The sequence below is a fragment of the Pristiophorus japonicus genome, chromosome 4 (genome assembly GCF_044704955.1).
Source record: "Pristiophorus japonicus isolate sPriJap1 chromosome 4, sPriJap1.hap1, whole genome shotgun sequence".
Classification (NCBI taxonomy): Eukaryota; Metazoa; Chordata; class Chondrichthyes; family Pristiophoridae; genus Pristiophorus; species Pristiophorus japonicus.
In genome coordinates, this window is record NC_091980.1 from 257,102,693 (window position 1) to 257,118,959 (window position 16,267).

The following is a 16,267-nucleotide window of genomic DNA, read 5'->3' on the forward strand; positions in this document are numbered from 1 at the left end:
TAGCATGGATAGAGAATTGGCTGGCTAACAGAAAGCAGAGGTTGGAAATCGGTGGTTAGTGGTGTGCCACAGGGATCGGTGCTGGGACCACAACTGTTTACAATATACATAGATGACCTGGAGGAGGGGACAGAGTGTAGTGTAACAAAATTTGCAGATGACACAAAGATTAGTGGGGAAGCGGGTTGTGTAGAGGACACAGAGAGGCTGCAAAGAGATTTAGATAGGTTAAGCGAATGGGCTAAGGTTTGGCAGATGGAATACAATGTCGGAAAATGTGAGGTCATCCACCTTGGAAAAAAAAACAGTAAAAGGGAATATTATTTGAATGGGGAGAAATTACAACATGCTGTGGTGCAGAGGGACCTGGGGGTCCTTGTGCATGAATCCCAAAAAGTTAGTTTGCAGGTACAGCAGGTAATCAGGAAGGCAAATGGAATGTTGGCCTTCATTGCAAGAGGGATGGAGTACAAAAGCAGGGAGGTCCTGCTGCAACTGTACAGGGTATTGGTGAGGCCGCACCTGGAGTACTGCGTGCAGTTTTGGTCACCTTACTTAAGGAAGGATATACTAGTCTTGGAGGGGGTACAGAGACGATTCACTAGGCTGATTCCGGAGATGAGGGTTTACCTTATGATGATAGATTGAGTAGACTGGGTCTTTACTCGTTGGAGTTCAGAAGGATGAGGGGTGATCTTATAGAAACATTTAAAATAATGAAAGAGATAGACAAGATAGAGGCAGAGAGGTTGTTTCCACTAGTTGGGGAGACTAGAACTAGGGGGCACAGCCTCAAAATATGGGGGAGCCAATTTAAAACCGAGTTGAGAAGGAATTTCTTCTCCCAGAGTGTTGTGAATCTGTGGAATTCTCTGCCCAGGGAAGCAGTTGAGGCTAGCTCATTGAATGTATTCAAATCACAGATAGATAGATTTTTAACCAATAAGGGAATTAAGGGTTATGGGGAGCGGGCGGGTAAGAGGAGCTGAGTCCATGGCCAGATCAGCCATGATCTTTTTAAAATGGCGGAGCAGGCTCGAGGGGCTAGATGGCCTACTCCTGTTCCTAATTATTATGTTCTCATGTTCTTATGTAGGTCTTTCTGGATATCAAAGTTCTGCAAGGCACAGGAAGCTACCGCAATACAGGAGGCACACTCAGGCACATATTGCAGTCTCCTTCCTATGCTGTAGCGACCTTCAAGACCTCTATAGTTCTCTCTACAAGCACTCTAGTACGGGTATGCGCCTTGTTGTAATGCTCCTCAGCTATTGTTCTTACCATGCACAGAAGAGTCATTATCCATAGAAGTAAGGGTTAAGCCTTATTGCCCAAAAACCATCTACACATTTCACTCCCTTCCTTGAACAAATCAGAGAGGTTAGAATTCCTGAGGATGACGGCGTCATAACATGCTTTTATATTCACAGAATTCTTTGGAGTTGGTCGCACACTATCTGAACATTGAGTATTATCCCTTTCTATTCGCAAAGTTCAAAGGGTTAACTGTAGGAACGATCAGTAGTATGTGTATGCCATTTATTGCATCAGAACTTTGTGAAACCAGCAACTTGGAAAAGATGTATAGCTCTATCACAAGACTGCCTTGCTATCATCCTACATTGCACGTATTTCCCTGATTTTTGAAAATCACATCAGTGACTTGGTGAATGAATAACCAGATAGCACCCTTTGTGATGTCACAGTGGTCCAACCGTGGCTGTTTGAAAGGAGCTAGTGGCATCGACATTGAAAACAGTGGTTACTTTCACAGCCATGGACAAAGCTGTTTGGGTAGATGATCTTGGCTGCAGGTCTTCATGCAGAAGCTGACATAGCTCTCCTACAATCTTTTCTGTGAACCATACTCTACTCTTGCAGAGGTCCTTCCTGAGATCTTCAAAAGATCTGTGTGGCCTACAAAGTCTTTGGGGGGTTATTATCTTGTGATCAGATCCTCCTCAGATGCTGCATCATTCTCCTATATTCCTCCATCTCCGTTAAAATGGTGAACAAGAGAATGTGCAGTGGGAAACTCTTGCTTTAGGTGAATGTGAACATTTCCCAGACTTGGGCTATCAGAAGCAAGTTCACCTTTGTAGAGGTGCACTGCAAAAAAGAAACTGCTCCAAAAAATTACTTCAAACTCCAGAAATCACTTTTTGAAGCTTTCCAGGCTACAAACTAGAAGCATTTCCATCAGTATCAGTTGATAATGGCAACAGATGTGCCTAATTTATTTGGTTCTCGCTTACCTGGGAGCATAACATCCATGATTTTGACTATTTCTTTTGTTTCAATTTATTTAAATTAGGTGACTGCAGAAACAGCAGGGAGATCATGGGGAGTTCCCAAGCGCAACTGAAAATGATGCTACTGCCATTACGGGATGGAAACCTGGTGTAACCAGGTCCCATCCAAATTTGAGAGGCCTTAAAATGTCGTAACATCATTCCAGCATGAAATTCAGGGTCGCACTGCTTAATGTTTTATGTGAAGCCCTGGGGATGTGTTTGTTTATGGGTACTTATACTGTATTCTGTTAATTTATCCATGGTCATCTTGGCTTCCATTAGATGATTGGTTAAAGTGATTACTTCATGGCTGAGATTCTTCTTTTCCTCTTCATGTAGTTGTGCCTATATGCACATAATGAACAGAGTCAAATGTTGCACATGATGACTTAGCTAGTCTGTTTGAACTATATATTTTACAAGAAATGTTCCATATCAGATTAAACAACAAAATAATAATGCTTTGTAAAATAATAGTGCACTGTTTTCATTGTGATGAAATGTTAAGCCATGTTAATAACTTGCAAAAGAATGTATTTAAAGTTTATTCTGATTGTGTATTTATTGCAAAGAATCATGGATTCATTAAAGCACTGCAGTAAATTCAAATACATTTAGTTGGCATTGTGTTTTTATTTAATTGGTAAACATGGCAAGCTAGGAACATTTAAAATAACATTTCAGTTTGTGTAATGCTTCAGTAAAGTTAATCTGACAAAACAATATTCAGTTTAAGCATCTAAATAGTTTTTTTTCTGAGTACACTATTGTTCGTTTCCTTGACTCTCAAAAGCAAACAAAAATATATTAACCTTTCTTTTCTCTTCAGATTTCAGCTCCTGCCAAACCAAGATAGTCTCCTGACTCTGTTTTTCCCTCTCTTGTCTAATCTCTACCAACTTGCAGCTGTGACTCATCAGGTGCTTTCTGCTGCATTGAGGCCAGAGAACCTGAAATTGTCATTTATTTCCTTTTCATTATGATATATTTATAGTCCCTTTCCACCTCCATCCCTTAACAGGCTGGTCACCAGGCCCTCTGCCACACCTGGAGTATTGTGTACAGTTTTGGTCTCCTAACCTGAGGAAGGACATTCTTGCTATTGAGGGAGTGCAGCGAAGGTTCACCAGACTGATTCCCGGGATGGCGGGACTGACCTATCAAGAAAGACTGGATCAACTGGGCTTGTATTCACTGGAGTTCAGAAGAATGAGAGGGGACCTCATAGAAACATATAAAATTCTGACGGGGTTAGACAGGTTAGATGCAGGAAGAATGTTCCCAATGTTGGGGAAGTCCAGAACCAGGGGTCACAGTCTAAGGATAAGGGGTAAGCCATTTAGGACCGAGATGCGGAGGAACTTCTTCACCCAGAGAGTGGTGAACCTGTGGAATTCTCTACCACAGAAAGTTGTTGAGGCCAATTCACTAAATATATTCAAAAAGGAGTTAGATGAGGTCCTTACTGCTAGGGGGATCAAGGGGTATGGCGAGAAAGCAGGAATGGGGTACTGAAGTTGAATGTTCAGCCATGAACTCATTGAATGGCGGTGCAGGCTAGAAGGGCCGAATGGCCTACTCCTGCACCTATTTTCTATGTTTCTATGTTTCTATGTTTCTATGTTTCCTTGAACAGAAGCCCAACCTGTCTTCACCCAAGAATGCTTGGTTGAACAACTTCTCACACTGAACAACTCTCTTCATTTCACTCAATTCATCCAGATACAAGGTATCACTATGGGAACCCAGTGATGTCTGTCTTTTGTAGGATATCTGTAATATTAATTGTTCTGAATTTATTCAGGCCCCTCTCTGGCCCATTTCTCCATTACGTTTATGACTATGTTGGTGCCATTTCCAGCTCTTTCTTTGAGCTAGTGAATTTAATTAACTTCACTTCCAATTTCCATTTCCTTTACATGGTCAATTGCTGATACTTTTCTGCCGAGACTTTCCTCTAGCAGCAAACTTTCCACAGACACCTACTAGAGGTCTGTTAACTTGATTACAAATAGCACTGTCCTCTGCTTTTTCCTCACTGATTGTGAACTAAGAAATAAGGAAGGGAACATGAGCAGAGGTTAGATCCAGTTTTAACAAAACACACTGTTCAACATTTTAATTTCAAATACAACATCTGCAGAACACAATACACCAAACATATAATTTTTGGCAGCTGTGCTAAATTCTAAAGTGTTATCAGGTGCAGTAATGAAAAGGCAATGTAAACACATTGCAATTCTGTTTCCAAAAGCAATGGGCACCTTTTTGTACTATTTCCTTCCCATCTGCATGCTACGGGACTACCTGGACAATTATATACTGTTGGTCGTAGCCAGAGAATCATCTGCATTGTTACCTCTGGTGTCCCCCAAGGATCTATCCTTCGCCCCCTCCAACTTCTCATCTATATGTTGCCCCTTGGCAAAATCATCCGAAAACACTGTCAGTTTCCACATGTACGCTGTTGACATCCAGCTCTACTTCACTACCACTTCTCTCGACCCCTCCATGGTCTCTAAATTGTCAGATTGCTTGTCCGACATCCAGTTCTGGATGAGCAGAAATTATCACCAATTGAATATTGGGAAAACCAAAGCCATTGTTTGTGGTCCCTGTTATGAACTCTATTCTCGAGACACTGACTCCATCCCTCTCTCCAACTCCTGTTTGAGGCTGAACCAAATTGTTCGCAACCTTGGTGCCATATTTGACCCTGAAATGAGCTTTCAACCACATATCCACACCATAACTAAGACTGCCTAATTCCACCTCTGTAACATCGCCCATCTCCACCCTTGCCTCAGCTCATTCGCTGCTGAAACCCTCATCCATGCCTTTGTTACCTCTAGACTTGACAATTCCAATGCACTCTTGGCTGGCCTCCCATATTCTACCCTACATAAACTAGAGGTGATCCAAAACTTGTCTGCCTGTGCCCTAACTCACACCAAGTCCCACTCACCCATCACTCCTGTACTCGCTGACCTACATTGGCTTCCCGTTAAACAACACCTTGATTTCAAAATTCTCATCCTTATTTTCAAATTCCTCCATGGCACCCCCGCCCCACCCCCCGCTATCTCTAAGCTTCTCCAGCCCCACAACTCCCTCGAGATGTCTGCGCTCCTCTAATTCTGCCCTCCTGAGCAGCCCTGATTATAATCACGCAACCATTGGTGGCTGTGCCTTCTGTTGCCTGGGCCCCAAGCTCTGGAACTCTTTGCCAAAACCTCTCCATCTCTCTACCTTTCTTTCCTCCTTCAATACACTCCTTAAAACATACCTCTTTGACCAAGCTTTTGGTCACCTGCACTAGTTTCTACTTATGTGGCTCGGTGTCAAATTTTTATCGCATAATATTCCTGTGAAACGCCTTGGAACATTTCACTACGTTAAAGGTGCTATATAAATACAAGTAGTTGTTGTTGGTCATACACCAAAAAAGACAATAGCACAACTATCTGAGAACATAACAAGAATTAGAAGCAGGAGGAGGCCATATGGCCCTTCGAGCCTGCTCTGCCATTCAATAAGTTCATGGCTGATCTTCGACCTCAACTCCAATTTCCCACCTGATAAGAACATATGAGCATTAAATGTTAAGAAAAATTAGTCTTCTTTTCACCTTGTTACATGTAAAATTCCCATCTCTTTATCCCAGCTTCTATCATATCTGCTCTGCTGACTGGATTATCCTTAGAGCTTCTGAAATGTATTTTGTTCCTCAGATTGACAGTGACCTTTACCATGTTTGTCCCATTTCTCATGTCTCCACTTTCACTCCTCTCTTCCAGGGAGAGGTTTCTCTTCGCCTTCCATTCTACTAGCTTCCACATTTGCCAGATCAACTGCCATTTCTACCACTTACAAAAATCCACTACTAAGGACTTTATCTTCTCCATTTCTGTCTCTGCTTTATGGGGGACCATTCCCGCTGTGATACCCTTGTTCATTTTCCCTTGGCACTGATTTCCAGCTGCCCTTCACTGGTACTTCCCTGCACAACTGTAACAAATACAATATTTGCTGATTCACATCTTTCCATGCTCATGCCAAGGGCACCAAATTTTCCTTCCATGTAATACAGCAATTCATGTGCAATCCTTCCAATCCAGTCTAATGTTCACAATACGGTCTTTACAATGTGAAGAGCACTTTGCCAAACCACTCTGTTCTGTCTGCAAGTGTGATCCTGACCTCTCTGTAGATTGTCAATTCAAATTCCCTCTTGACTCTCGCTGTGATCTTTCCTTTGGCTCTTCCACTATCCCAACCAAATGCAATAGAGGCTTCAGCAGTGGTGTCTTAACTTTCTTCTTGGCATTCTGCAGCCATTAGCTCTGAATTGTGTCGTTACCGACTTCATATCTTAGCTCCCTTCCCCATTACCTTGTATGTTTTTTTAAAATTCCATTTGCCATTATTTGGAGTTTTTTTGTATCTTTCCTTGACTTAGCTATTTTCATGCCCTTTTGATCTTTGCCTTTTCATTGCCTCACTGAGATAATCTTTGTATATTATCTACCAGTTTTTCAAATAAACTTTTCAAATAAAGTTCTTACAAAAAGTCATCAACCTGAAACATTGACTCTGCTTCTTTCTCCACAGGTGATGCCTGACCTGCTGAATGTATCCAGCAGTTTCTGTTTTTATTTCAAATTAAATCCATTAACTGCCTTTCTCCAACAGGAGTCCCAAGCAATGTTCCTGTTAAGCTGCGGGGCCGCGCAGTCATCGAAAAGGTTCCGCGCATGCCGCTCAGCAGCTTTCAATTTGTAGCTATCGTGCGTGCACAAAACTTTGTATGGGCCGCGCAATGGGGAGGCAGGCCGCACAGGAGGCAGCACAGCTTATAGCGAACGTTGGTCTCAAGCATGTCGCACTTACCATCTCATGTCTCAAATTACTCATTTACTGTATCCCAAAATGTTATTTTCTAAAAGGAATCGATTTAATTTGCATTTGAATGAATCGATACTAACTGCTTTCACTGTCTCCCTAAGGAGCCTGTTCAATAGATTGACCACTTGCTCACTGAAATATTGGCCCCAATATTTGCGAGGAGGGAAGCAGGTTTGCTTTGTGGTCCCGGGGGGGGGGAGCACTCCTGCTCCTTCTGGCCCACAAGCAGTGCTGTAAAGGCACTTACCTGACGGATCTTGTCCTTCTCGCCTCCCTTCAGCTTCTGGGGTTCATGTGCCCTGGGAAAACTGGCCCACGGGCATTAAGATTAACACTGTGGTTAAATTTGAGGCATGCAGCCTCATTAAAATATATAAATAACATACTCTCCTCTGGAGAGAAGGTTAGTTGCTTGCCCCCCAACCGGCTCGAGTCCACCTATCCTGGGGGGAGGGGTTAAAATTCCCTCTATTGTTTCCGCAGATTCATTTTGAATTTAGTCCCCTTCATCCACAGGCCGTGCCCTCTGGTTCAAATGTTCCGAACTAGGTGAAATAGCTTGTCATGATCGACATTATCTACATTACACACAGTAGGAACTAGGCGGAGATGTTCCAAATTCATTTCTCTACTCCTTTAGACTTAAAGAGGGTGACTGAGCACCAAATGCTGTTTCTACTCTTCCCCATAATACCAGCCTCAGAACAGCACCACTTACTGCAACAGAGTACATCCCTCCTTTTCCTACATTAATTATGCTTACGGTCTCTCAGATGAATTTAATGCCAACTGCTTCGTAGTTTTCTGCTGTATCTACACTTGGGGAAATGAGTTTAGTTGGCAGAAAGAATAGATTTTCATCTCACCAATCTAGGCTTAGATTTAAATGCAGGTCCCATAGATGAAAGGTCAGTGTTCTACACCACTGTACCATACACTACCCACTAGTATTTATGTAGGATCTGAAAAATGAGGCACAAGTCCAAAGTTAATTTGTGCTATAATAAATGTTTTTGTATAATATACCTATATGAATAAAAAAATAAATTTTTACTGTGAAAGCAGATGAGCTGAATTTCCATTTCATTTTGAAATCAGGCACATATCTGAGGATGAACATCACTAATGTGCTTATAATTGTTATTACACTTGCATTAGTTAGTTGATTGCCTGGATGATTCCAAAAGGAGGCAGTCATTAGTCTACACCAGGTTAATAAATGAAAATGGACACATTTTACTGAAACTGTTCCCGGGCCCTTATGTGAAATTTATATGTCACATCATATTCAATACAACCATATTATTGTTCACCTGTGGGAAAGGAGAGGTCCATCTGTCGTCGAGGAGAGACCCGATCGCCGCTGGAGAAGTGTAGGCCCGATTACCGCTGTCTTCAGTGATGACTGGAGCTCTCCTTCTCCTCCAGCACGTAGTGAGCATCATGGCTGTGACCCCACTGACCCCCCCACTCTGAACCCTAGTGGACCACTGATTCCCCCAATGCCTGCCCCCAGCCAAGCCTCGGACCACCAAGGGCACTACTCAGCACCGAGCCTGCGGCCAACAACTCGCTTTAGCAATTAGGCTCATATAGCAGAGTCTGGTCTTCAGTCATCTTGGACCCTCTTGCCACTGGATGAAGACCTTGCTCAGCTAAGCCTGCGTGGTAGCCAGTGTGCAACGACCACCCCACGTTAAAAGAATTCTCGCACAGGCATCTTCCATTCCTCTAACTTGAAGTTCTGGACCTGGAGCATCAGGATCCTCATGGACAACCCCAACAGCGACAGGCTGGAATGGGGCACTGCCATTGTTGCCCGGGAACTCAGACACTTTGATATCGACATCGCCGCTCTAAACGAGACCCGGCGGGCAGGGGAAGGCCAACTCAAGGAACAAGGTGGAGGTTACACCTTCTTCTGGAAAGGGAAACCAGAGGCAGAATGCCACCGCCAAGGTGTCGGCTTCGCCATCAAAAACGAGCTGGTCAACCGCCTCAAAGACTCCCCCTGCGGAGTTAACGAACACCTCATGACTCTTCGACTCACCCTATCCCGGAATCAATGTGCCACGGTCATCAGCGCATATGCCCCAACACTCGATGCAACAGATGAGACCAAAGTGGGTTTCTACTCCAACCTCGAAAAATCCCTGTCCGTGTCCCCGCGGACGACAAACTGATCCTCCTTGGTGACTTCAACGCCAGAGTCGGCAAGGACACAGCCCTCTGGGAGGTGTGATTGGCAGAGAGGGGATAGGGAAAGCCAACTCCAGCGGTACCCTACTCCTGACAACATTTCTAGAACATGAACTTGTCATCACCAACACTTTGTTCCGCCAGAGGGACAAATAGAAGGCATTTTGGCAAAACCGTCACTCCAAACACCGGCATCTGCTCGACTATGTCATTGTCCGAACCAGGGATCACAAGGATGTGCGCATCACCTGCACCATGACAGGAGCTGACGACTGCTGGACGGACCACCGCTTAATCCGATGTGTCATTGACATCAAGATAGCCCCAAAGCGGAGGGGGCAGCAGAAGCAGTGCCGCAAGAAAGTCAATGCCGGGGCACTTAAAGACCCAGCTAAGAGAGCCCTTTACAGCCAGCACCTCACAGCTAACCTGACGTGCCTTGATGACCCCGAGACGCAGAATGCCCACAGTGCTTGGTCTGCCTTCCAGGCCTCCATAGCGAGTGCCTGCAAAGAGACGCTCGGTCACTCGACCAGGAAACACCAGGATTGGTTTGATGAGAATGATCAGGAGATCCAAGAGCTAGCTAATAGATCGCAAATGCAGGGCATTTCTGAGCCTTAAGCAACAACCCAACTCCGGAGCAGCAAAGCAGCATTACAGACGCCTCCAGGCTGAGGTCCAACAAAAAACTCGGACCTAAAGGACAGCTGGTGAATGGAGAAAGCACAGGAGATACAGCAGCTGGCCGACAGCCATGATGTGCGAGGGTTCTTCATCGCAGTCAAGGCCACCTATGGGCCAAACACCCAAGGCCCCATCCAACTGCTGACCAAGAATGGGGAAACACTGATCAAAGATACTGAGGCTGTCAGGGCCCGCTGCAAGGAGCACTTCGAAGATCTCCTCAACCGAGACTCTGCCTTTGACCAGAGTGCTGTCGACTCCATTCCGCAGCATGCTATTCACCACCACCTCAGTAAAACCCCAACACTGCATGAGGTAGAAAATGCCAAAAGACGGCTTAAGAACAACAAAGTTTCGGGAGCGGATGTAATCCCTGCTGAGGTGCTAAAGTATGGCAGAGAGGCACTGTTGGTGCGGATGTATGACGTCATCTCGCTCATCTGGAGGGAGGAGAACATGCCGAGAAATCTCAGAGATGCAGTGATCGTGACCATCTTTAAAAATGGGGACAAGTCCGACTGCGGCAACTGCAGAGGAATCTCCCTGCTATCAGCCACTGGGAAAGTTGTCGCTAGAGTTCTCCTCAACCATCTTCTCCCTATGGCTGAGGAGCTCCCCCCGGAGTCACAGTGCAGATTTCGTCCACTATGGGGCACAATGGACATGATTTTTACAGCGCAACAGCTGCAGGAAAAATGCAGGGAACAGCACCAGCCCTTATACATGGCCTTCTTTGAACTTACAAAGGCCTTTGACAATGTCAACCGTGAGGGTCTATGGAGCGTCCTCCTCCATTTCGGATGCCCCCAAAAGTTCGTCACCATCCTCCGCCTGCTCCACGACGACATGCAGGCCGTGATCCTTACCAAGATCCATTACAGACCCAATCCATGTCCGGACCAGGGTCAAACAGGGCCAACCCTCGTCTCAATCTTCCTCGCCATCATGCTCCACCTCACATTTGACAAGCTCCCCGCTGGAGTGGAACTAAACTACAGAACCAGTGGGAACCTGTTCAACCTCCGCCGTCTCCAGGCCAGGTCCAAGACCACCCCAATATCTGTCGTCGAGCTACAGTACGTGGATGATGCCTGTGTCTGCGCATATACAGAGGCTGAACTCCAGGACATAGTCGATGTATTTATTGAGGCGTACAAAAGCATAGGCCTTACGCTAAACATCAGCAAGACAAAGGTCCTCCACCAGCCTGTCCTTACCACACAGCACTGTCTTAGTCATCATGATCCATGGCGCGGCCCTGGACAATGTGGACCACTTCCCATATCTCGGGAGCCTCCTATCAACAAGAGCAGGCATTGACGACGAGATCCAGCACCGCTTCCAGTGCGCCAGTGCAGCCTTCGGCCGCATGAGGAAAAGAGTGTTTGAAGACCAGGCCCTCAAAACTGCCACCAAGCTTATGGTCTACAGGGCTGTAGTGATACCCGCCCTTCTGTATGGCTCAGAAACATGGACCATGTACATAGACACCTCAAGTCGCTGGAGAAATACCACCAATGATGTCGCCGTAAGATCCTACAAATCACCTGGGAGGACACCAACATTAGCGTCCTTGACCAGGCCAACATCCCCAACATCGAAGCAGTGACCACACTTGATCAGTTACGCTGGGCAGGCCACATAGTTTGCATGCCAGACACGAGACCCCCAAAGCAAGTGCTCTACTTATAACTCCTTCACGGAAAACAAGCCAAAGGTGGGCAGAGGAAACGTTACAAGGACACCCTCAAAGCCTCCCTGATAAAGTGCAACATCCCCACTGACACCTGGAAGAAACATAGAAACATAGAAAGTAGGTGCAGGAGTAGGCCATTCGGTCCTTCGAGCCTGCACCACCATTCAATATGATCATGGCTGATCATGCAACTTCAGTATCCCATTCCTGCTTTCTCTCCATACCCCTTGATCCCTTTAGCCATAAGGGTCACATCTAACTCTCTTTTGAATATATCTAACGAACTGGCCTCAATAACTTTGTGGTAGAGAATTCCACAGGTTCACAATTGTTTGAGTGAAGAAGTTTCTCCTCATCTCGGTCCTAAATGGCTTACCCCTTATCCTTAGACTATGAACCCTGGTTCTGGACTTCCCCAACATCGAGAACATTCTTCCTGCATCTAACCTGTCTAACCCCGTCAGAATTTTATATGTTTCTATGCGATCCCCTCTCATTCTTTAATTTCCAGTGACTATAAGCCTAGTCGATCCAGTCTTTCTTCATATGTCAGTCCTGACATCCCGGGAATCAGTCTGGTGAACCTTCGCTGCAATCCCTCAATAGCAAGAATGTCCTTCCTCAGATTAGCAGACCAAAACTGCACACAATACTCAAGGTGTGGTCTCAACAAGGCCCTGTACAACTGCAGTAAGACCTCCCTGCTCCTATACTCAAATCCCCTCGCTATGAAGGTCAGCATGCCATTTGCCTGCTTTACTGCCTGCTGTACCTGCTTGCCTACCTTCGTGTACCATGACACCCAGGTCTCATTGCACCTCCCCTTTTACTAATCTGTCACCATTCAGATAATAATCTGCCTTCCTGTTTTTGCAACCAAAGTGGATAACCTCACATTTATCCACATTATACTGCATCTGCCATGCATTTGCCCATTCACCTAACCTGTTCAAGTCCCCTGCAGCCTCCTAGCATCCTCTTCGCAGCTCGCACTGCCACCCAGCTTAGTGTCATCTGCAAACTTGGAGATATTACATTCAATTCCTTCGTCTAAATCATTAATGTATATTGTAAAAACTGGGGTCCCAGCACTGAACCCTGCGGCACCCCACTAATCCCTGCCTGCCATTCTGAAAAGGACCCGTTTATTCCCACTCTTTGCTTTCTGTCTGACAACCAGTTCTCTATCCACATCAATACATTACCCCCAATACCATGTTCCTTAATTTTTCACACTAATCTCTTGTGTGGGACCTTGTCAAAAGTCTTTTGAAAGTCCAAATACACCACATCCACTGGTTCTCCCTTGTCCACTCTACTAGTTACATCCTCAAAAAATTCTAGAAGATTTGTCAAGCATGATTTCCTTTTCATAAATCGATGCTGACTTGGACCCATCCTGTCACTGCTTTCCAAATGCACTGCTATTACATCTTTAACAATTGATTCTAACATTTTACCCACTACCAATGTCAGGCTAACTGGTCTATAATTCCCTGTTTTCTCTCCCCCTCCTTTTTTTAAAAGTGGGGTAACATTAGCTACCCTCTAATCCATAGGACCTGAACCAGAGTCTATAGAATGTTGGAAAATTATTACCAATGCATCCATTATTTCTAGGGCCACTTCCTTAATACTCTGGGATGCAGATTATCGGGCCCTGGGGATTTATCGGCCTTCAGTCCCTTCAATTTCCCTAACACCATTTCCTGGCTAATAAAGATTTCCCTCAGTTCCCCCTTCTTGCTAGACCCTCGGTCCCCTAGTATTTTCGGGAAGTTATTCGTACTTTCCTTGTTGAATACAGAACCAAAATATTTGTTCAATTGGTCTGCCATTTCCTTGTTCCCCATTATGAATCCCCCTGATTCTGACTGCAAGGGACCTACATTAGTCTTCACTAATCTTTTTCTCTTCACATATCTATAGAAGCTTTTGCAGTCAGTTTTTATGTTCCCTGCAAGCTTACTCTCATGCTCCATTTCCCTCCTCCTAATTAAACCCTTAGTCCTCCTCTGCCGAATTCCAAATTTCTCCCAGTCCTCAGGTTTGCTGTTTTTTCTGGCCAATTTATATGCCTCTTCCTTGGGTTTAACACTTTCCCTAATTTCCCTGGTTAGCCAAGGTTAAGCCACCTTCCTTTTTTATTCTTACGCCACACAGGGATGTACAATTGTTGTAGTTCATCCATGTGATATTTAAATGTCTGCCATGACCTTGGCCAAAGACTGCCCTAAGTGGAGGAAGCGCATCCGGGAGGGCGCTGAGTACCTCGAGTCTCGTCGCCGAGAGCATGCAGAAATCAAGCGCAGGCTGCGGAAAGAGTGTGCGGCAAACCAGTCCCACCCACCCCTTCCCTCAACGACTATCTGTCCCACCTGTAACAGAGACTGTGGTTCTCGTATTGGACTGTTCAGTCACCTAAGAACTCATGTTAAGAGTGGAAGCAAGTCTTCCTCGACTTCGAGTGACTGCCTATGATGATTGTTGTTCAATTTTCTCAATTCATTAGTCCTTATCAATCAATCTGCAGGAGCTGCCTTCCATAATCAATGTAATAGAGTTTAGCTGCATTTTATAATCTGGAAACCACCATCATAGTGAGAACAACCAGCAAACAAAGAATTGAAAAGGAAGCTGGTTAAGGTCAGCATGATGTGTTTCTCAGGGCTGATTTTAATGCTATAGAGACCATGTTTATTAAGATGAACAGCATTCTAAAAATGAACAAAAAGTAAAACAAACTGCAGATGATAGAAATCTGAAATAAAACCAGATAATACTGGAAACAGATGCTGTCTGACCTGCTGAGTGTGTCCACATTCCCCATTCTAAAAATGAATATGAAAGCAAATGCCTTAAAATAATCAAATTAATTGGCTGCATAGCAAATAGTTACTTATCAATTCGAAAGGTTTGTTTAGGTATAATTTCTATCAGGTCACTTTCTCCTTCTGTTCTGAATTTTGTTTGCGACTAAGTCATACTTATCATGAGCAGCCAAGTACTTATAAAGATAATGATTATCACTTAGTTTGTTATCACTCAATCAAATCTAATATTTGAAAGCTACAATTTCATACACGAATGAGCACCTGCACTCACACAAATGAGATTGAACACTACGGTGCTTCAATTTCTCAATTCTGACATTTAATCTTCTACATGAATCTTGTTAAAATGATCTGTTTTTAACCAGTCAGTGTTGTCAATGAAAGGAGAGAGTCCATGAAACCATAGCAACCAGACTTTCAGAAAACACTGCCCTCATGATTTATTTTAAGGAGAGAGAAGAGCCAGGTGATGTGTATTACAATTCAAGCTTTTCGCCAATATATTTTACTTGTGCTCAATGCATCATGTTAGCTTCTATTGGCTAGTTTGTGCTTCCTATGAACTGATACTTGACATTACGCTTAAAGAATGTGAGATTGCATGTCAAGAGATGAAGGAAAAGATTTTCTAGCATTGGGATATGCACTGGAAATACTACTGCCTGCCCACTGGTGAAAACCACCATACTGACAGGCTAAATAGTTCAGACTTAAAATTACTAATTCAGTTTATTCTAAGAAGCAAAATGTTACAGAATCAGGAATTAATCAGCAGATGAAAATAGTCGGACAATTCTTAATTTCTCACCAGTAACTTTTAAACCATTTTTTGATAACAATAGTCCTTCGATAAATTAAAAAAAAAAGATGGAATGCACATCATTACACAGAGATGTACCTTATCACAGCAACTTATAAATACGATAGAACATGAATTAAACAAAGAGATGTTTGTCACGTTTGTCCCAAGGTTCGGGCAGTCTCTGACAGACCCTGATGTGAATGCTCCTTCCATTGCTGTAACAATCGTTATTCCAGCCAATCGGGTCCTTTGTGGCAAGGCGGCTTTATGGGCTCCAGCAACCCATACAATGAAAGGGGGAGGGCCACCCATACCCACTGGGCACAAGTACCCCAGTGGATGTCAACTCAGAATTGAGTGCCAGAGCTCCAGTCTCCACTTGCCGGGACTGTCTAGTTGGGTTCAACTCCTGCACTTTCTGACACAATGCTGAAGGCTCACTTCACCCTCTGGTAAAGAACTGTTAATTAAAATATATTTCAAAGATATAAAGGTGACTTCATGGATACCTGACTTGAGCAATTCAGTGCCTTCAGGACAATGCAAAACTGCAACGTCTTTATAGCTGGATCCCATGGTGGAACAGCCATTACAGATAGCAGCTTGGACATTTCCAAACAGACAACAGTCATTGAAGTGAGGATGTTGGCACAACTGTATTTAATCTTCTAAATGCCTGGAACAATTACAAATGTAACAGTAAGTTTGGGCATTTGTCAGCTATTTGATTTATCTCAATGGGTAGTATTTTAATTTTCGAAAACTTTATAGACAATATAATGGGGCAGAAATTCCGAGGAGGGCTTCCCGCGCGCGGGCAAATCAAGAAAAAATAGAAATAAAATGCGCA

The 16,267-nt window shown here is 44.2% G+C and overlaps 1 protein-coding gene across 1 annotated transcript in view; it reads left to right on the forward strand.

The window, feature by feature from the left end:
• The window catches only part of wdr25 (WD repeat domain 25), a 148,517-nt gene extending 146,038 nt beyond the window's left edge, over positions 1–2,479 (forward strand). The window contains exon 8 of the mRNA XM_070879375.1: positions 2,315–2,479. The gene's annotated coding sequence lies outside the window, so the exon portion shown is untranslated. The remainder of the gene's footprint in view (positions 1–2,314) is intronic.
• The last annotated feature ends 13,788 nt before the right edge of the window (positions 2,480–16,267 follow it).